Source organism: Trachypithecus francoisi, unplaced genomic scaffold (assembly GCF_009764315.1).
Source record: "Trachypithecus francoisi isolate TF-2019V2 unplaced genomic scaffold, Tfra_2.0 Lachesis_group16, whole genome shotgun sequence".
In the NCBI taxonomy this organism is placed as follows: Eukaryota; Metazoa; Chordata; class Mammalia; order Primates; family Cercopithecidae; genus Trachypithecus; species Trachypithecus francoisi.
This window is the reverse complement of record NW_022681461.1, coordinates 33,131,831-33,154,830: the sequence shown is the minus strand read 5'-3', so window position 1 is coordinate 33,154,830 and position 23,000 is coordinate 33,131,831.

The window sequence follows — 23,000 nt, the reverse complement described above, 5'->3', positions numbered from 1 at the left end:
CCGACCTTTCTCTCTGGCTGCCCTTAAGATTTTTTCCTTCATTTCAACTTTGGTGAATCTGGCAATTATGTGTCTTGGAGTTGCTCTTCTCGAGGAGTATCTTTGTGGCATTCTCTGTATTTCCTGAATTTGAATGTTGGCCTGCCCTACTAGGTTGGGGAAGTTCTCCTGGATGATATCCTGAAGAGTGTTTTCCAACTTGGTTCCATTTTCCCCCTCACTTTCAGGCACCCCAATCAGACGTAGATTTGGTCTTTTTACATAATCCCACACTTCTTGCAGGCTTTGTTCATTTCTTTTCTTCTTTTTTCTTTTGGTTTCTCTTCTCGCTTCATTTCATTCATTTGATCCTCAATCGCTGATACTCTTTCTTCCAGTTGATCGAGTCGGTTACTGAAGCTTGTGGATTTGTCACGTATTTCTCGTGTCATGGTTTTCATCTCTGTCATTTCATTTATGACCTTCTCTGCATTAATTATTCTAGCTATCAATTCTTCCACTCCTTTTTCAAGATTTTTAGTTTCTTTGAGCTGGGCACGTAATTCCTCCTTTAGCTCTGAGAAGTTTGATGGACTGAAGCCTTCTTCTCTCATCTCGTCAAAGTCATTCTCTGACCAGCTTTGATCCGTTGCTGGCGACGAGCTGCGCTCCTTTGCAGGGGTAGATGCACTCTTATTTTTTGAATTTCCAGCTTTTCTGCCCTGCTTTTTCCCTATCTTTGTGATTTTATCTGCCTCTGGTCTTTGATGATGGTGATGTACTGATGGGGTTTTGGTGTAGGTGTCCTTCCTGTTTGATAGTTTTCCTTCTAACAGTCAGGACCCTCAGCTGTAGGTCTTTTGGAGATTGCTTGAGGTCCACTCCAGACCCTGTTTGCCTGGGTATCAGCAGCAGAGGCTGCAGGAGATAGAATATTGCTGAACAGTGAGTGTACCTGTCTGATTCTTACTTTGGAAGCTTCCTCTCAGGGGTGTACTCCACCGTGTGAGGTGTGGGGTGTCAGTCTGCCCTAGTGGGGGATGTCTCCCAGTTAGGCTACTCAGGGGTCAGGGACCCACTTTAGCAGGCAGTCTGTCCGTTCTCAGATCTCAACCTCCGTGTTGGGAGATCCGCTGCTCTCTTCAAAGGTGTCAGACAGAGTCGTTTGCGTCTGCAGAGGTTTCTGCTGCTTTTGTTGTTGTTGTTGTTGTTTAGCTGTGCCCTGTTCCCACAGGTGGAGTCTACAGAGACAGGCAGGCTTCCTTGAGCTGCTGTGAGCTCCACCCAGTTCGAGCTTCCCAGCGGCTTTGTTTACCTATTTAAGCCTTAGCAATGGCGAGCACCCCTCCCCCAGCCTCACTGCTGCCTTGCAGTTAGATTGCAGACTGCTGTGCTAGCAATGAGGGAGGCTCCGTGGGCGTGGGACCCTCCTGGCCAGGTGTGGGATATAATCTCCTGGTGTGCCCGTTTGCTTAAAGCGCAGTATTGGGGTGGGAGTTACCCAATTTTCCAGGTGTTGTGTGTCTCAGTTCCCCTGGCTAGGAAAAGGGATTCCCTTCCCCCTTGTGCTTCCCAGGTGAGGCGATGCCTCGCCCTGCTTCAGCTCTCGCTGGTCGGGCTGCAGCGGCTGACCAGCACCAATTGTCCGGCACTCCCTAGTGAGATGTCCCCAGTACCTCAGTTGAAAATGCAGAAATCACCAGTCTTCTGTGTTGCTCACGCTGGGAGTTGGAGACTGGAGCTATTCCTATTTGGCCATCTTGCTCTGCCCCCCAAGTCTCCCTATCATTTTAAGATATAATATACTTTAAGCACATCATCTGACATTAGAAAATAAATTTAGTTTCTAAGAAAACATAGACTGTGATTATTTTCAAAAATATTTTGACCTGGGGCAGTGGCTCATGCCTGTAATCCCAGCACTTTGGGAGGCCAAGGCAGGTGGATTGCCTGAGCTCAGGAGTTCAAGACCAGCCTGGGCAACACGATGAAACCCTGTCTCTACTAAAATACAAAAAATTAGCCAGGCGTGGCAGCGAGTGCCTGTAGTCCCCGCTACTCAGGAGGCTGAGGCAGGAGAATTGCTAGAACCCGGGAGGCCGAGGTTGCAGTGAGCCGAGATCGCCTCACTGCACTCCAGCCTGGGCGACAGAGCGTGACTCCATTTCTAAAAAAACAAACAAAAAAACAAAAACAAAACAAAACAAAAATATCACATATTAATTATATTTTGTTATCTGCTCCCGGGTTACCAATGAAAATTAGTACATATTAGAAGAATTAGGAAATTGTATAAATATAGATGATCACAATTTATGAACCAATTGAGCAACTTTCATTGATTACCTCCTATATTTTGTTTTAGGCACGGTGCTAGATTTATGTATAGAGGCCATAAAGAAATTCAATTTATTGTCTCTCAAGTCAAATGGACTTCTTATAGTTTTATTAATATGAGAGGAAGCTTAACTTAATAATGCCTATAAATTGGGGTTGAAGTGTAATGTTCTCCCTGCCCTATTTCTTTTGTTGTTATTTTATTTTGTTTTATTTTATATTCAGGGGATATATGAGCAGATTTGGTACAAGCATATATTGTGTAATGGTGAGGTTTGGGCTTCTAGTGGACTCATTGCCCAAATAGTGAACACGTACCCAACAGGTAATTTTTCAACCCTCACCTTCTTCTTACCCTATCTCCTTTTAGAGTCCCCAGTGCCTATTATTTCCATCTTTCTGTCTATGTGTACTCACTGTTTAGCTCCCACTTATAAGTGAGAACATGCAATATTTCATTTTTCTGTTTCAGAGTTACTCAGAATAATGGCCTCCAGTTTTGTCCATGTAGCTGTGAACAATATGATATTTTTTGGGTTTTTTTTTTTGTTTTTTTTTTTTGAGATGGAGTCTCAGAGTCTTGCTGTTGCCCAGGCTGGAGTGCAGTGGTGTGATCTCTGCTCACTGCAAGCTCCGCCTCCTGGGTTCATTCCATTCTCCTGCCTCAGCCTCCTGAGTAGCTGGGACTACAGGTGCCCACTACCATGCCCAGCTAAATTTTTGTATTTTTAGTAGAGATGGGGTTTCACCATATTGGTCAGGATGGTCTCGATCTCCTGGCCTCGTGATCCACCCACCTCAGCCTCCCAAAGTGCTGGGATTACAGGCGTGAGCTACCACGCCCAGCTGAACATGATTTTATTCTTATTTATTCCGTAGTCTATTTCTGATGACTGGGATGGGTGAGGTGAGCCAAGCTGGAAAGAAAGACCCCACTATACCAAACATGTTCTGTCAAGACATAAAAATAGGACAATTATTATTGAACATTCAGATAGGTTTCAAGAGGTAGGGCATATTTTGGGAGAGCTACATAATTTGTGGAGTCCAATACAAAATGAAAATATGGGGCCCCTACATTAGGAGAAATACCTAATGTAGATGACAGGTCGATGGGTGCAGCAAACCACCATGGCACATGTATACTTATGTAACAAACCTGCATGTTCTGCACATGTACCCCAGAACTTAAAGTATAATGTTAAAAAGTAATAATAATACTACTAGTTAACCCATAAAAAAAAAGAAAATATGGGCCCCTTGTTCAAAAAGCAGGAAAAGGGTGACATTAAAGCTATTAAAACATAAAGCCTCTTTTCTTTCTTTGGTAGTGGCTCTCTCAAATTGTCATGGTGCACTTTCATTTGCTATTTAATGTTGTTCTAAGTAAAAAAAAATTAGTTTAAAATTTTTAGCATGAATTTTACCATTCATCTTTATATTGTGCAATAGCAGTTTTAAATGCAAATATAAGATCATTGACCTTGCATGTGGAATCATTGAAATTCCATAATTCATACTTCATAGCTCATACCTACATGTGTATATTGTTCTGGCCAGAATGGCAGAATAACTACATAAAATTAACTCAACTGTTTTTATTTTACTTCTTGATCTGCACACATTCTATCAACCCTCTCTACCTTAAAGTTGCTGATGAGTAAGGAAGGACTTATTATCATTGTTTTAGTGTAAGTTGTTAGCTAGTACAGGGAAATAACATGAGTAAGAAAGGATGTGAAAGTGTACCTGAGTTGTTCATGTTTCTCAACACCAATGCCATCTTTAAAAAAAAAATTATTTTTTCTGATTAGCATTTTTTTCTTTTATTCATTTATTTTATTGACAAATTGTATGTAATTTGTAGTGTGCAACAGCATGTTTTGAAATGTGTATACATTGTAGAATGACTAAATCAAGTTAATTAACAAATGTATTACCTAAAATAGTTACTATTTATTTATTTTCTTATTTTTATTTAATTTAGTTTAATTCTTTTTTTTTTTTTTGAGATGGAGTCTCGCTCTGTTGCCAGGCTGGAGTGCAGTGGCACTCACTACAACTTCCGCCTCCCAGTTTCAAGTGATTCTCCTGCCTCAGCCTCTCGAGTAGCTGGGACTACAGGTGTGTGCCACCACGCCCAGCTTATTTTTGTATTTTTTAGTAGAAACGGGTTTTCACCATGTTGGCCAGGATGGTCTTGATCTCCTGACCTTGTGATCTGCCCACCTCAGGCTCCCAAAGTGCTGGGATTACAGGCATGAGCCACCGTGCATGGCCTTTTTTTTTTTGTTTAATTTCAAGTTCTGGGGTACCTGTGCGGAACGTGCAGGTTTGTTACATAAGTACACGTGCTATGGTGGTTTACTGCACTTATCAACCCATTATCTAGGTTTTAAGCCCCACATGCATTAGGTATTTGTCCTAATACTCTCCCTCCCATTGCCCCACACCCCCCAACAGGCCCTGGTGAGTGATGTTCCCCTCCCTGTGTCCATGTGTACTCATTATTCAACTCCCACTTATGAGTGAGAACATGCGGTGTCTAGTTTTCTGTTCCTGTGTTAGTTTGCAGTTTGCTGAGAATGATGGTTTCCAGTACCCAGTCTATCATTGATGGGCATTGAGTTGGTTCCAATTCTTGACTATTGTAAATAGTACTGCAATAAACATAAGTGTGCATGTGTCTTTATAGTAGAATAATTTATAATCCTTTGAGTATAGATCCAGTAATGGGATTGTTGGGTCAAATGGTATTTCTGGTTCTAATCCTTGAGGAATCGCCACACTGTCTTCCACAATGGTTGAACTAATTTACACTCCCACCAACAGTGTAAAAGCATTCCTATTTCTTGGTAGCCTCGCCAGCATCTGTTGTTTCCAGACTTTTTAATAATCACCATTCTAAATGGCATGAGATGGTGTCTCACTGTGGTTTTGATTTGCATTTCTCTAATGACCAGTGATGAGGACCTCTTCAAGGAGAACTACGAACCAAGGCTAAGGAAATAAGAAAGGATACAAACAAATGGAAAAACATTCCATCCTCATGGATAGGAAGAATCAATATTGTGAAAATAGCCATACTGCCCAAAGTAATTTATAGATTCAATGCTATATCCATGAAGCTACCACTGACTTTCTTTGCGGAATTAGAAAAAACTAGTTTAAATTTCATATGGAACCAAAAAAGAGCCCATATAGCCTAGATAATCATAAGCAAAAACAACAAAGCTGGAGGCATCATAGTGCTACCTGACTTCAAACTATACTACAAGGCTACAGTAACCAAAACAGCATGGTACTTGTACCAAAATAGATATATACACCAATGGAACAGAATGGAGACCTCAGGAAAAACATCACACATCTGCAACTATCTGATCTTCAACAAACCTGACAAAAACAAGCAATGGGGAAAGGATTCCCTATTTAATAAACAGTGCTGGGAAACTGGCTAGCCATATGCAGGAAACTAAAACTGGACCCCTTTCTTACACCTTATACAAAAATTAACTCAAGATGGATTAAAGACTTAAACATAAAACCTAAAACCATAAAAACCACAGAAGAAAACACAGGCAATACAATTCAGGACATAGGCATGGGCAACGACTTCATGACTAAAACACCAATAGCAATTGCAAAAAAAGCCAAAATTGACAAATGGCATCTAATTAAACTAAAGAACTTCTGCGAAGCAAAAGAAACTATCATCAGAGTGAACAGGCAACCTACAGAATGTGAGAGAATTTTTGCAATCTATCCATCTGACAAAGGGCTAATATCTAGAATCTAGGAGGAACTTTGACAAATTAACAAGAAAAAAACAACCCCATCAAAAAGTGGGCAAAGGATATGAACAGACACTTCTCAAAAGAAGACATTTATGCAGCCAACAAACATATAAAATAGTTACTAGTTATTAATGGTGAGAACAATTAAGATCAGCTATATTAGCAATTTTGAAATATACAATACGTTGTTATTAACTATAGTCACCATGTTGTACAATAGATCTATTGAACTTATTCCTCCTGTCTAACTGAAATGGGTATATTCTTTACCAACATCTCACACCATCCCCCATACTCCTAGCACCTGGTAACTACCTTTCTACTCTCTGCTTCTATGAGTTTGACGTTTTTGTATTCCACGTGTGAGATCATGCAGTATTGGTCTTTCTGTGCCTGGCTTTTTTAACTTAACATAATGTCCTTCAGATTCATCCATGTTGTCACAAATGGCAGGATTTCCTTCTTTTTAAAGGCTGAATAGTATTCCATTGTGTATATATGCCAGGTTTTCTTTATCCATTTATCTGTTGATGGACACTTAGGTTGATTCCACATATTGGCTATTGTGAATAAAGCTGCAATGCACATGGGCATGTAGACATCTCTTCAATATACTGATTTCAATTTTTTGGATGTATATCCAGTAGTGGGTTTAGGCAATTCTATTTATAATTTTTTAAGAGATTTCTAGACTGTTTTCCATAATGGCTGTACTAACTTACATTCCCAACAGTGTACAAAGGTTCCCTTTTCTGCACATCCTTACCAACACTTGTCTTTCATCTTTTTTATAGTAGCTGTTCTAATAGGTATGAGGGGATATCTCATTGTGATTTTAATTTGCATTTCTCTGACGATTAGTGACATTGAGCTTTTTGCATATACCTGTTGGCCATATGTATGGTTTTTAAAAATGTTTATTCAGATCCTTTCCCCATTTTTAAATTGGGTTATTTGTTTTTTGCTATTGAATTGTTTGAGTTCCTTATATATTTTTGATATTAATCCCTTATCAATTGTATGGTTTGCAAATACTTATTCCTATTCCATAGGTTGTCTCTTCACTATTGCCTTCTTTCTGCATTCAAAGCATGTTCTAGTTCAAACAGAAAGCCTGGCCTCTTGCAGCTGTCAGCTTCTGCTTAGTCAGACATAGATGTAACAGACTTACCTTGTACTTACTTTGAGTCTCACTGAATTCCCACTCATCATGGGGTCAGAGAAATTCTGTGCTTATGGGGCATACTGAACATTATGTGTGAGTGGGGTGGCAAATAATGGCAGCAAACGTGCTTATTGCCGTATCCTGTGTTCAGGCTCCATCATCCTATTGCACTTCACTTAAAAAACATAAATTCAAAGAAAAAAGTAACAATTTCAAGACGGTAAGAGTAGAGTATTAAACCAAGTGCAGGATCTTTCTGATAATGTGTTCTGTGCAACTTTATAGGTTGCACATCCATGAAGCCAGCCTTGTAGGATATGAGGAGGAATAGAAGTTACAGTAATTCTCTGTGACTTCACCATTCATTTATAGAGCACCTGGGAAAGCACTTCCAGACTTAAACCTCATAAGAAAGAGGCTCCTAAGGTCTGATTTCTCCCTCACTACCTTATAAACAGCCCTCACCCTTCTCTCTCTTCGTTCAAACCTCCATACTCAAACCTTCAAGTTCCTCAGTGACTCCACCTCCCCTCCTGGGGAGTTCTGAGAGAGATGTGTTCCCCTCTTTGCCAGGACTTATGGAATCTCTTATCTGTTCATTCAAGAAAAAGAGAGAAAGAGTTGGGATGTGGACACTCATCCCACAATCAAGGATGAAGATGACTATGGATGCTCCAATTTCAGGTTAGTTTCCCCATCACAGAAAGATGCAAAATACTTTTCCTGTTCACTTAAGAAAAGTAAGCATATCACCAAGACAAATATTTCATTATTTTCTAGGAGAATATTGCCTGCAGTCATATTGAGGAAATGTTCTTCTATTTAGTGACTTTAGTCTTTCTGCCTTTTGAATAACAGACCCTTCAATTATTTCGTTAAGCATTATGTACTTCTGAACATTGGCTTACTTTACCAGAAAAAACCATACTGGTTGAAAGTGGCTCTCTCCAGTGGAGAGGCAGATTGTGTATTTGGCCCTTCCTTCTCCGACATCCAGACCCTTCCTCACCTCTGGTCACTTGACCTTGGACTATAAGCACATTTCCCTTTTCAATGGGCATCTAATAGTCAGATAACTTATGCTCCCATTATCTAACAATAGCTTAATGAATCTCATTTCTAGAATTTTTATCTTAAGAGGAGACTTTTATAGGTGAAAGAAGGAGGAAAGGGAGGAAGGGAAAGAGGAGAAGGAAATGATGGAGGAGAAAAATCATTTTTAATATCAAAAGTTTTATATGTAATAGACAAGAGGATGCAAAGGCAAAGGATCACCCTACTAGTTATTAAGTTTGTTTTATATGGAGAAATAGTTAACATTATGAAAATAGAAAGAAAACTATACTGAGAGTTACATACTCCAGAGTAATAGTGGGGCTTTGCTGAACTCCTTTGACAAACACTTTACTAATTCAAAACAATTGGGTTTCCTTGAAACAAAAAAAGCTTCACGACTCTTTTTGATTCAGTTAAGTAAAGGAAAAAGAAAGCCCAGATTCAACAAATATCCTAGCACCATACTAAAAATGATTTCGTGGTAGTGAGGTTGGCAAGCTAGAATATTACAGGATAAACCCTATAGACCACTTCCTTCATATTGTTTTAAATGTTAAAGATAAAATAAGTAAAATTAAAGAAGCCTAGAACGAGATGTCAGGAAAAGTTGATGTGTTTCCCTCTGACCCTTAAGTAACATCTTTTATTGAATTATTACCTACTGGGAAAAAAAGTCTCACAAAGCCTTCTGGTTCCTGCACCCTCTCCAACATTCTTCTTTCCAACTCTCTGCTTCACAGTTTTTTCTCCAATAACATGAATTGTTTACAATATCCCTTTATACCAGGCTGTATCTTCATACCTTTGTTCATACTATCTTCCCTTTGTTAAGTTTTTCAACTCCTCCCCAACCAGCCTTTGTCTAGCTAATGCCTATTCATCCTCAGCTCCTCAGCTCAAATATCATGATCTCCAGGGAAACTTTCCCTTCATTCATCTCCAACCTGAAGTTGACTTAAGTATCCCTTCTAGATATTTCCAAAAGACCCCATTCACATTTCCATCGCTCTACTTAACTCAGAAAAATCCCTTGTGCTATGTGTACCACCTGTGTCACTTTACTATGAACTCCTTGAAAGCAAGGACAACGTGTTATTATTATTATTTAATTCTCCAAACCACAATAGGTAATCAGTAGATGTTCATTAAATGAATGAATAAATGATACATTGAGTCTAACAAGCAGAAAAGAAAACTATAATTTGGAGAGGCAAAGTGGCTTTCCTAAGACTTCATCACTAGCTTAAGACTTGTATCTAGCTCTCCTGAGCTCAAGTCATTTCTCCATAAACAATAACTTAGAAATCCCTAATAATAGGAAAAAAAATGGTTGTTAATTTGGTTTAAAATTGACTGAAATCACTAAGGCGTGTGGAAATGTTTTCACTTTAAAAAAATTAAGTGGTTTTCTGAATTTAGATGCCATTCCTCTCCTTTAAGGATAAAATGCTGAACTTACCATACTTAGTGCTCAGATTTGTACTTGGTAAATTTACTTATAAGATTAAAGACGTAAACCAGCTAATTAAAGAGTGTCAAAAACTTGTCAAACATCAAACAGCTGTTACATAACAACATTTTGAAGTCTAGGTTATTATATACAGATTACATTTCCACTTAAAAAAAAATTCACATCCTAACAATTCAGGGAAAATCACCACTTAGGTTTTTCCAAATTCCAAACAACCTGAAAGTGTTCAGAGCTGTTTGAGAATGATATAACCTGTCTGGAGATAGTCTACACAAAATACTGTTATTCTCACTCAAAATTATTACTGTAGGCTGGGTGCAGTGGCTCACGCCTGTAATCCCAGCATTTTGGGAGGCCAAAGTGGGCAGATCGCCTGAGGTCAGGAGTTTGAGACCAACCTGGCCAATATGGTGAAACCCCATCTGTACTAAAAATACAAAAATTAGCCAGGCATGATGGCAGGTGCTTGTAATCCCAACTACTGGGGAGGCTGAGGCAGGAGAATTGCTTGAACTCTGGAGGCAGCGGTTGTGGTGAGCCGAGATTGTGCCACTGCACTCTAGCCTGGGCGACAGAGACTCCATCTCAAAAAAAAAAAAAAAAAAAAAAAGTGTGTGTATATATATATATATTTTTTTATTATAATTTCAGCAAGGGGAAAATCAAATGAGAAAAGATGTGGATTATTTTATGTCTTAACTGTTTAAAAGCCAATATTGTATGAAAAACTAATTTTCTGAAAAAAAAAAATTTCCTGCTCCATTCAACCCCCAGGAAGTTTTTTGATGATGCCTTGTTGATTGCCCACCCAATATTTATTTCCCTCTTCCCAAGAGCACCCCAATTTTCATTTATACATCCACGGCTCCCTTACCAGAAGCAACGTGTGTTAGGAGTAATCTTATTCCTTTGCTAATGATTGGTTCAGGAATGAGGGATAAGACATAGTACTGGCTAATAAGGTCAAGGAGAACTTGTTGAGAGTTTCTGGAAAATGTTTCTTTACCTTTAAGTGAGAGCTGTTGGAAGAAGTTATGCACTAGTGAAGCTGGGACTGCCGTTTTGTGAAGCCAACAGAGGAGAACAGAACCTAAGAACCAGCTTTGGGGAAGAAAGCTAGTGCTTACCAGACTAGGCCAACTCTGAAGTCTGTTATACTTCTAGACTCAGTGGCGAGTCAATACATTTCATTATTGTTTAAATTTCTTGAGTTTCTGTACTTGCAGTGGAAGGAATCTTGTTTAATATGCAGCAAAATTAGTGATTTCATTAATATATCCAGTATAAAACTCTAAGAAATATTTTGCTTTAAAGTTCTGCTGCAGAGTGGCACAGCAGAAGCGTCTAGGCCCCTAAAGTTATTCAGCTTCTATTTTTCAGTTCTTGGGCTAATGGGGGATTTGGAGGGACATCAAATATTTTAAACTTAGTCTCCATCACTTTACCTCTCACATAGATAACTATCTATGTGTTCAGTTTAATGGATGTTCTCATAAAATTCTGATATTATTGCCTTTTGAATTTGAGGACCATGATTCCACTAGCTAATAGTGAACACATTCACCCTACACAGAGTAAATTGTGTGGTTCTGATTAGCTCCTCGGGACCTTCAGTTATTCAGGTACCTCAAGAAATGTTGTATATTCTCAAGGAATGTCAGTGTACTGTGAAAATTTCAGAAACTTTATCCTGAATTCTTGGGGTTATTCCACTTAAGTGGGTGCTTTTTGGGACTCCACATGTCCTAAACACTTGAAAGGTCTAATGTTAATGAATTACTTAAACAATTCATTATAGAATTAAAAAAGAGATACAGTGGTATAGTTACCAGATTAAGAAAATTACTTATTTAGTCCTATTCTTTTGATTAAAAGATATTTTCACCAAGAAGCTGGCTAAATATACCACTTTTGGTCAAATTAGTTTTGAGGTATTGGAGGGAGTATAAATGATGCAATGTTTATTTTGATATTTTATATGAACATGATAATAATTATTATAATTGCTCAAATTTATTTTTATATACTGTGAGTTAAGCATTATACTCAAGTATTTTGCTGTGTTATCTCATGTAACCTTTACAACAATCCTTTGAAATAGGTTCTGGTATTTTCTTCACTTTGCAGATAGGAAAATTAAGGATTAAATAAGTTTCAGCAATTTTCCTAAGATCTCCAGAGCCCATGTTCTTAATATCTTTTCTAAATAGTCAATAGACTATATTCTAAACAGCTAACAATGTTATTGAACTTCCAGAAAGGCAGTGTAGTCTTCAATTGCCTTCATAACTGAACATTATTAAGAATCTTTAAAATGGTCAGGTCAGAAATTTTACCTCAGGCAACTAAGATTATATCTGAGGCATACTGCCAAACAGTAGGCTTAACAATTCAGGGAGGACAATATCAAACAAGAGTTCAACTATGAGAACACATCAAATATGGCAGGAGTCTGAAAAACATCTCATACAGATTGGGCAAATTATTCTGCCAGGTTGACTATTAATTTTCTTAATGATATTTAGAGAAATAATACATGTGCATTGTAGAAAAATAAAAAATATAGAAAAAAGAAAAAAAGAATGTCACATACCAACATCCAGAGATTGCCATTGTTAACATCTTAGTGCATATCTTTTGAATTGTGTGTGTGTGCGCCTATGTTGTTTAATCTGGAATAGACTTTTTTAAAAAATGACTTTTGAAAATCAAAGACCAGTTGGTCTCTGGAATATTCTATCTTTTAAGAATTTGTATAATTGTGTCCTCTTACTTCATCTCCTGTGGAAGTGATTTTAAAGGCTTGATGGATTCAGGTGAAACACTGTGAAAAAAAAATCATAGATAATATTGTGTACTTCATGTTTTATCACATCAGAAGACACAGAACTTCTAGTATATTTACCATTAATTTGATAAGATTGACATTCTCTGGAGTAACGACAATCTGAATCTGCTATTGTGCAATTTTATTTTATTTCTTGCGATTAAAAATTATTTTGTGTAATGTCAGCTTGGCACAAAATGAAGGTCCAGTGTCCCAGCATCCATTTACCTAATGATTTTAACCTTGATAAATCTTGTCTGAATCAATAAGCTAACTAGAATTTGTGAAATGTTATTGTCCTAATTCTGTCATTTCTCCCACATTAATTAATTGGCATTTAAAGTAGAGCTTTCCCTCATCAACTGTTTTGAGCCTCACTTACCTCCTTGTGTGATTATGAAGTTATCTAGATGAAGTCTATAAACTTTTAAATCAAAGGAACACATAAAATTACTAGATATGTTCATAATGCCCAGAAAGAAGAATACATAACTCTTTATACATTTAAATCTAGTCCTCTGGAAAAGGAAGTAGATTTATTATGCATTGCTCCAGAGGGAAGTTTTGGGAAGGCAACTAATAACGCAACACAGGGAGTAAGTTTCTTGTAATTAAAAACACCCATTAACGAAAGGTTTTTCCTCATAAATAATAAGGAAATATTTGCCTCTAGAAATATCGGAGGCTGAATCTGTCATGGTTATTGGTCTTTAAGTCCATCTTCCTTAATTGAAATGTTAGAATTATGAGAAAATATAAAGATCTGCAGGAGAATGGAAAAGTCAACAGAAACAGTGCCTGATCTTATAAACCTTCAGAAAGCATACTAGTAAGTAAAAAATATCCCAATAAATCTCAGTAATATAGCCAAAGTCCAAGAGATACAAACTGAGTGGGGGTCCTTACCTTTGCAATCTTCATATTGGGATCAATAGAAATACCTTCTGGAGGAAATGGAGAAGTAAATATGGGTCTGATTCTCTGCAAGGGAATTAAAGGTTTTAGGACTAGTCATTGAATTGTGGACTTCAGCTTTTTTCCTCCACCCAGGAACAGTTTACATCCCCCAGTTAGGTGGATTGAATCCTGGTATAGCATATTCAACAAAATATTAGAAGAGTTCTGGTAAAGAAGTATACCATTGGAACATCTCTTACTGCTCATCCCTGCTTCCTATTTCTTTTATTTCTATCCCTGTGCTCAGTCCCATTCCTTTAGGTAGAAAGTAACCAATCCTAAAACTGAAGACTAAAACAGTGTTGGATATGGTACAAAGATAAGCCATGTGTCTTCTGAAGTATATCAGAGCAAAAAGAATACCTGCCTTGAGAATCATGCAGCCATCTTTCACACCCACAGCCACTAATCTTGTTAGTAAAACAACAAAGCTCTAAACCAGAACACATGTTCCAAGTTCAAATATTGATAAGAATGATAACTTAGATTTAGTCCAAAGTGACTTTCACTTTGTAAATTACCAAACCAGCAAAATTATATGAGATGAAGAATGCAAGTTAGTAGATGCCTCTCTGGTACCTCCTAATATTTTGTATGGCAGTACACCTGAAGTTTAGTGACGAGTGTGGCTCCAAATGAAATAAAATCTTCCAGGCTGGTAGATGTAGACCCACCAGTTGGTATCTCTTATGTTTTATGGCAGTACACCTGAAGTTTAGTGATGAGTGTAACTCCAAATGAAATAAAATCTTCCAGGCTGGTAGACACGGACCCACCAGTTGGTATCTTTTATGCTACTTGGGCTGGTTAACAGGCACATTATTTTCATATGGGAAAATCTGTGCTTTGGGAGGCCAAGGTGGGTGGATCAGCTGAGGTCAGGAGTTTGAGACCAGCCTAGCCAATGGTGAAACCTCGTCTTTACTAAAAATACAAACAAATTAGCTGGGCATGGTGGCACGCCCCTGTAATCCCACCTACTTGGGAGGCTGAGGCGGGAGAACTGCTTGATCCTGGGAGGTGGAGGTTGCAGTAAGCTGAGATCGTGCCACTGCACTCCAGCCTGGGCAACAGAGTGAGACTCTGTCTCAAAAAAAAAAAAAAGAAAAAGAAAATCTGTGCTGTGCCACAGCATATATACTTCCATATCCTAGCTCTTATTATATCACTGGGTCTACTTGAGTTTCTAGTACAGTAGGTCTGGCTGTGACCTGCCACCTTGCCAAAGAGGGATAAAAGAACTCTAGAAGAAAACATAACTCAGTGGACCAAGAAAAAGACTGGCTATGATTACTAGGGGGTGGGTTAGTAATAACTTAAAATGCATGGGTAGAGGATATATATTCCTTGACTTTGATTGCAAACAACAAGAACATTTCTTAATTCACATAACAAGAAGTCCAGAAATGAATGGGCTTCAGAACTGGTTGAGTCAGCAACTCAATGATGTCACCAAGGATTCAGGTTCTTTCTATGTCTCAGCTTTGCTTCACTGCCTGTCATAAAATTGTTATCTGCTAGATATCTGCCAGCACAAAGGGGAGAATTTTTTTCCTTTGTTCAGTTTAATAGGAAATAGAACAATAATCCCCCACCTCTGTGATGAAATGTAAGCCCTTCTCTTGAATCCAATTGTATCTCTTCACTTTTTTGAGAGATGGGGTCTCATTATGTTGATCAGGCTTGACCCCAATTCCTGGGCTCAAGCAATCCTCCCACCTCAACCTCCCAAGTAGCTGGGACGACAGGCACACATCAGTGTGCCCAGGCTCTCCTTTTACTATTGTACCTTCTTCTTTCTTTTTTCCACATGCTAAACAGAGTAAACAAGACCTGCCTCCTCCCCTCTCATCCTATTTCTAGGCAGCTATGTAGTTGGTGACCTAATGACCCTCTTATTTACCTCAGATCTGCATTAGGGTAGCAGTTGATTATTATTTGATTCCCCATTTTCTACTGCTCCTTATTGTTAGAGATACAATGAATCCTGCTAGGATAAGTGGCAGGGAAGAATTTGAACAGTCTAGTGTCATAGCACCAATGTCATCAAACTAGCAATAAATCCTACCTCAATTCCTATGTGTTTTTAATCTCTCTCATTCTTGCATATTTCTATTCCCAATAATACTATATCATTTTAATGTGCACTTTCTTAATCAGTTGTGTTGTTCTGTAATAAATCTGTGCTTATTTATATAGTATATTGATACTCAGCCATTTCATGAAATGCCATGATTCCTCCTGCCTGGGAGAGTTGGGCCAAACTTCATAGGTAAAGGGCACAGTCCTCCACAAGCATGCCTTTACTTTATACACCAGCCACAAGTCTGGGGTCCCCAACTGTTGTAGTCCCTTCTGTGCTGCTCTAATAAAATATCTGAGACTAGGTAGTTTATAAAAAATAGAAATTTATTTTCACTGGGCTCTGGGAAGTTCAACATCAAGGTTTGGGCTGTTTTGGTTGTCTAGTATGGGTTACTCTTCTACTTTCAAGATGGCGCCTCATTGCTACATCCTGTGGAGGGGAGGAACACCGTCCTCACATGGCAGAGGTGAACGGGCAAACCAACTGAACAATGAGTGAAGCTGCTTTTACAGGGGCCTTAATCCCATTCACAAGGGAGGAGTCTTCATGGCCTAATCACCTCTTAAAGACTCTACCTATTAATACGATTACACTATTACCTATTAATACTACCACATCACATTGCCAACACCTGAGTTTTGGAGGGGACACATTCAAACCATAGCGCCAAGCCTCCTTTACTTCTGATCAGCTGGCTACAAAGTCAGGGTTTCCCACTACCCCTTCAGTTTTGATAATTCACTAGAAAAACTCACGGAACTCCAGAAGGCGCTATACTTGTGAGGACAATTTTGTTATAGTAAAAAGATACACATCAGAACCAGCCAAAGGGAGAGTCATATAGAGTCACATAGAGCAAGGTCTGAAAGGATCCAAACACACAACTTCCATCATCTTCAGGGATGCATTACCCTCGCAGCCAATTGATACTTGACAATACACAGAGATTGTCATCAGGAAATCTCATTTGAGCCTTTGGTGTCCAGAGTTTTACTGGTGCTTGAGCATGTACTGCTCATGAGGCTGATCTTTAGGCTCCAGCCCATCCTGGCAGCTTGGGCTAATACCTTTAGCCTCTAATTCCTCTGGGTGTTAGGGCTGAAGTACTATGTTCCAAAATCTTCATCATAAATCACTCCGTTGGACTGTTCACTGGTAAAAGCTCCCAGGCAAACAAAAACATTCACATCAAGCAGAACATTCCTGGGGCCTAGAGATCTCCTCCCAGTAGCTAAAAGCAAAAGCCAGAGCTCTCTTTGGGTAAAGTTACTTCTTCACTATACAAATCCAAGTCCTTTTACAGAATGTGCATTTATTATTTTTCGTCAGCACTCTAAGTAAACAATTTTTCTCCCTAATCCTGTGTAGAATTTTTAAATCAATCAGTGCTACATTAGTGATTTTTAAAGCTTAAGAAATGCATGAATTGAAGTATATCTTCCACTTCTTCAAGACAAAGATTATGTAACTTTTAGTAAGAAATAAAGGAATATTTTAGGCTGGCAGTATTAGCAGTGAATCTCCCTGAATCATTAATAAAACAGAAAGAACAAGTAGGATAGTAAAAGCAAAAACTCAAGCACAATATCTACAACTAAACTAGGTAATAAAATATTCTCAAGAACCTAAAATATAAACAAGTGGTGACAAATAACCCACATTTATAAGATCTGTCAGTGTCTGTGCAGCCAAAAGCCGAGGAAAGGCAACAGGATGTCCCTGAGAACAGAAGAACCTCAAAATCACCAACAGGTACTCACTGGAAATTGCCAGGGGACAATCTGAGAACAGAATCTAAAACATACACTTTTAGAGTCCAATTCACAGGGACAGGATAAGACAGTTTTTGTAAGTTCTGAAATGTTAGGATTGTATGGCCATAAGGACTTTAAAAACTAAGACATCTAAGGCTCCTATTGGGACAAGATCACACTTAGGAGAAACTGCTTGGAATAGAACCCACATTGGGCAAGACAGGGATAGTAAGGGGTGGGGAAAAGAGAAGGTCTGGATAAAATGGGAAGGACAAGAGGCAGCAGACTTTGAAAAGTAAGAGAATATATATTTTATCACTTCCAAAAAAAATAGCAAATAGACCCCTAGATCACACCAGCAAAAAAGTTAACCTAATCCATTCCTACATTCAGAATATATAGAAAAAATATTTTTACTTAAATTAAGCAATGGAGAAGGATCATAATAGAATCCACACAATTTTATTATAAGACAAAATAAAATAAAGAGAAAAATAATAGCTGCAGAAGTGGCTGAAATATGAAGCATGGGGAAAAGGAAAGAACTGTAAAAAGAAGAAAATCTAGAAATCTGAATTTGGTTCCCTTGAGTCTTTGGCCAAAAATTAAGCAATGCAAGCACAAAATAAGGCACTGGAAGGCCAAGAAAAGCTATGAGTTGAAAGGGGATTCCAGAGCTTGCACAGGGCTTGGAGATGTGGGTTTCTGCCTAGCTCAAGTGAGACACTGAAATAAACCTGCAGACATTCAATTGACACACAAGAAAGGCCAAATCTAATGAGTAGGCTATTCCAGTCACAGACTAGACCTGCCATATTAAAGCTTATAAATAGTACTCTAAAGGATCAAGCTGATGCACAAGTAAATTAACTACCTGCCATAACAAAGTTCAATCCTCTTTACAAAAGAGAACAAAATTAACAGCATTCAATAAAAAATTACTACATATATAAATAAGCAGGAAAAGGTGGCCTACAATTGAGAGGAAAATCTATCCATAATAATGAGACTTACAAATCACAGAAAGTATGTATTAGAATGGAGTGTTAAGGCATATATCTTTAAGAATACAAAGTAAAACATAAACATAAGGAAAGGAACCACTAGGAAATCTCAATAGAGAAATTGAAACTATTTAGAACAAACAAATGAAGACTTTGGAATAGAAAAATACGGTATCTGAAATGAAAAATTCACTGGATGGGCTTGAAAGCAGACTAGACACCAAAGAAGAAAATATCATGGGACTTTAAGACAGATTAATTTAAAAATGTCCAATTTGAAGAAAAGACAGAAAGACAATTGCTGAAAAATAAATAGAAGTTCAGAAATTTGTGGAACATAGCAAATGGTTTAATGCATAAGAGAAGAGAGCTCAGATATAGATCCACACTTGAAGAGTTAACTGATTTTCTCCAAGGGTAGCAAAGCAATTCAATAAGGGAAAGAATAGTCTTTTCAACGAACAGTGCTAAAGCAATCGAATACCTCTATGGGAAAAAAAAAAAATAAACCTTCATCCATATTTTTTCCTTTTTACAAGAAAAAGATCAAAATAAATAATAATCTGAAATGTAAGTTATGAGACTAGAAGAAGATAGGAAAAAAATAAGTTTAACCTCGAGATAGGCCAAGATTTTTTGACAGGACAGAAGAAGAACTAGCCAAGAAACAAACAAACAAAAACATAAAACCTGATAAGCTGGACTTCATCAAAATAAAAATCTCTGTTCAACAAAAAACACTCTAAGAAAATTAGTGGGTCAGGGCCAAGATGGCCGATTAGATGCCACTGTGGTCCAAGGCACTTACAGAGAGGAATGAAAGGAGCAAATGAATTCAGTCAGCACCTTCAACTGAAATATCCAGTTTCTTGCATTAGGACTGACTAGGCAAACAACCCACGAAGAATGAAGAAAAGCAGAGTGGGGCAACAGACAGCCTACTTGGGAGCAGCATAGGGGCAAAGGAACCCCCACCCCCAGCCAGGGGAAGCAGTGAGTGATTGTGTGACCCTGCCCAGGAAACCATTCTTCTCCCATGGATCCTTGCAACCTGTGGATCAGGAAATCGCCTCATGAGCCCATGCCCTCAGGGCCTTGGATCCGATACACAGAGCTGTGTGGAGTCTCGGCAGAGCAGCTGTTCAGGCACACACAGAGATCCAGGAATTTTACATATTTCGGTCCCAGGATCCCCAGCAAGGTGGGAGATCGACCTTTTCATATCCCTAGGAAGAGGGAGGAATCCAGGGAGCCAAGCAGCATTCTGTGGGTCCCACTTTCACAGCACCTCACAAATTAAGACCCACTGGCTTGGAATTCCAGCCAGCCAATGGCAACAGGCTGGAGTCTGCCTGAGGCAGGATCAAGTTCCCAGGGGAGGGAATGCCATCTCTGTAGGTCAGTAGACTCAGTCGTTTCAGCCTGCCAGCACTGGAGAATACTAGCTGTCCAGACATGAAAGGGTCCCCCACAACACAGCATAACTGCCTTGTCAGCTGTTAGCCAGACTGCTTCTTTAAGCAGGACCCCGATCCATTCTTCCTCACTTGGAGGGACCTCCCTGCCAGGGCTTCAGCCACTTCAGCCAGGGTTGTACAGACAGCTCTGATCACTCCTTGGGATGGAGATCATGGGGTACGGGGTGGCTGCCATCTCTGCAGTTTGGTAGACTCAGCAGTTCTAGCCTGCTAACTGTGGAGAACCCAAATAGTCTGGATGAGTAAGGGTCCCCCTCAATGCAGCACACCTGCTCTACCAAAAAAGCAGCTAGACTGATTATTTAAGCATGTTCCTGATCCTGTTCCTCCTGACTGGGTGAGACCTCCCAACAGGTGTCTCCAGCCACCTACTACAGGCATGTTCAAACCAGCAACAGGTCAGTACCCCCTGGGACAGAGCTTCCAGAGGAAGCAGCAGGCTGCCATCTTTGCAGTTTCATAGCCTTCACTGGTGATACCTCCAGGTATGGGACAAACCAAGGCAACTAGGGTCTGGAGCAGACTGCCAGCAAACCACAGCAGCCCTATGGAAGAGCGGCCTGACTATTAAAAGAAAAACAAACAAAAAAACCCAACAATATCCACAAAAAAAGATCCCACAAAATGCCATTCAAAGGTCAGCAACCTCAAATATCAAAAGTAGATAAGCCCACAAAGATGAGAAAGAATCAATCAAAAAATGCTGAAAACTCAAAAAACCTGAGTGCCTCTTCTCATCTAAATGACCACAACACCTTCCCAACAAGGGCACAGAACTGGGCTGAGGCTGAGATGGCTGAATTGATAGAAGCAAGCCTCAGAAGATGAGTAATAATGAACTTCACTGAGAGCTAAAGGAGCGTGTTCTAACCCAATGCAAAGAAGCCAAGAATCATGATAAAACAATATAGAGAGGAATGTAACCAATTTGATGGAGCTGAAAAACACAACATGAGTACAATGCAGTCACAAGTATCAATAGCAGAACAGACAAAGCATAGGAAAGAATATCAGAGCTGGAAGTGTACCATTCTGAAATAAGACAGGCAGACAAGAATGGGGAAAAATGAATGAAAAGGAATGAAAAAAACCTGCAAGAAATATGGGATTATGTGAAGAGAATGAACCTACAACTGATTGGGGTACCTGAAAGAGATGGGGAGAATGGAACCAAGTTGGAAAACATACCTCAGGATATTATCCAGGAGAACTTCCCCAACCTAGCAAGACAGGCCAACATTCAAATACATGAAATGCAGAGAACCCCAATAAGATACTCCACAAGAAGATAAACTCCAAGACACATAATCATTAGATTCTCTAAGGTTGAAATAAAAGAAAAAATGTTAAGGGCAGCCAGAGAGAAAGGCCAGATCACCTACAAAGGGAAGTCCATCAGACTAACAGCAGATGTCTCAGTGGAAACCCTACAAGCCAGAAGAGATTAGGAGCCAATATTCAATATTCTTAAAGAAAATAATTTTCAACCCAGAATTTTATATCTAGCCAAACTAAGCCTCCTAAGCAAAGAAATAAGATCCTTTTCAGACAAGCAAATGCTGAAGGAATTTGTCACCAACAGTCCTGCCTTGCAAGAGCTCCTGGAGGAAACACAAAATATGAAAAGGAAAACCTGTTACCAGCCACTATAAAAACACACTGGCAGTACACAGACCGGTGACACTATGAAGCACCTACATTAGCAAGTGTGCAAAATAACCAGCTAACACCATGATGAAAGGATCAAATTCACACATAACAATACTAACCTTGGTTTCCTGGACAAGATGGCCTAATAGCAACAGCTCCAGTCTGTAGCTCCCAGCGAGACCAACACAGAAGGCAGGTGATTTCTGCATTTCCAACTGAGGTAACTGGTTCATCTCACTGGGGCTGGTTAGACAGGGAGTACAGCCCACAAAGTGGGGGAGAAGCAGGGTGGGGTGTCACCCCACCCAGGAAGTGCAAGAAGTCAGGGAAATCCCACCCCTAGCCAAGGGAGGCCATGAGGAACTGTGCTGTCAGGGATGGTGCCATCCAGCCCAGATACTATACTTTTCCCACAGTCTTCACAACCTGCAGACCAGGAGATTCCCTCAGGTGCCTACACCATGAGGGCCCTGGTTTCAAGCATAAAACTGGGTGGCTATTTGGGCAGACACAGAGCTAGCTGCAGGAGTTTTTTTGTTTCTGTTTTTCATATCCCAATGGCTCCTGGAACACCAGCGAGATAGACCCGTTCACTCCTGTGCAAAGTGGGCTGAAGCCAGGGAGCCAAGTGGTCTTGCTCAGCAGATCCCACTCCCATGGAGCCCAGCAAGCTAAAATCCACTGGCTTGAAATTCTTGCTGCCAGCACAGCAGTCTGAAGTGGACTTGGGATGCTCGAGTTTGGTGGGGGTAAGGGCATCTGCCACTACTGAGGCTTGAGTAGGTGGTCTTCCCCTCACAGTGTAAACAAAGCCACCTGGAAGTTTGGACTGGGCAGAGCCCACCACAGCTCAGCAAAGCCACTATAGCCAGACTGCCTCTCTAGATTCCTCCTCTCTGGGCTGGGCATCTCTGAAAGAAAGGCAGCAGCCCCTGTCAGGGGCTTATAGACAAAACTATCACCTCCCTGAGACAGAGAACCTGAGGGAAGGGGCAGCTATGGGTGCAGCTTCAGCAGACTTAAACATTCCTGCCTGCCAGCTCTGAAGAGAGCAATGGAGAGCCCAGCACAGCACTTGAGCACTGCTAAGGAACAGAATGCCTCCTCAAGAAAGTCCCTGACCCCAGTACCTCCTGACAAGGAGACACCTCCCAGCAGGGGTCAACAGACACCTCATACAGGAGAGATCCAGCTGGCATCTGGCAGGTGTCCCTCTGGAACGAAGCCTCCAGAAGAAGGAGTAGGTAGGAATCTTTGCTGTTCTGCAGTCTCTGCTGGTGATACCCAGGCAAACAGGATCTGAAGTTGACCCCCAGAAAACTCCAGCAGACCTGCAGAAGAGGGGCCTGACTGTTAGAAGAAAAACTAGCAAACAGAAAGAAATAACATCAACATCAATAAAAAGGATGACCACGCAAAAATTCCATCTGAAGGTCACC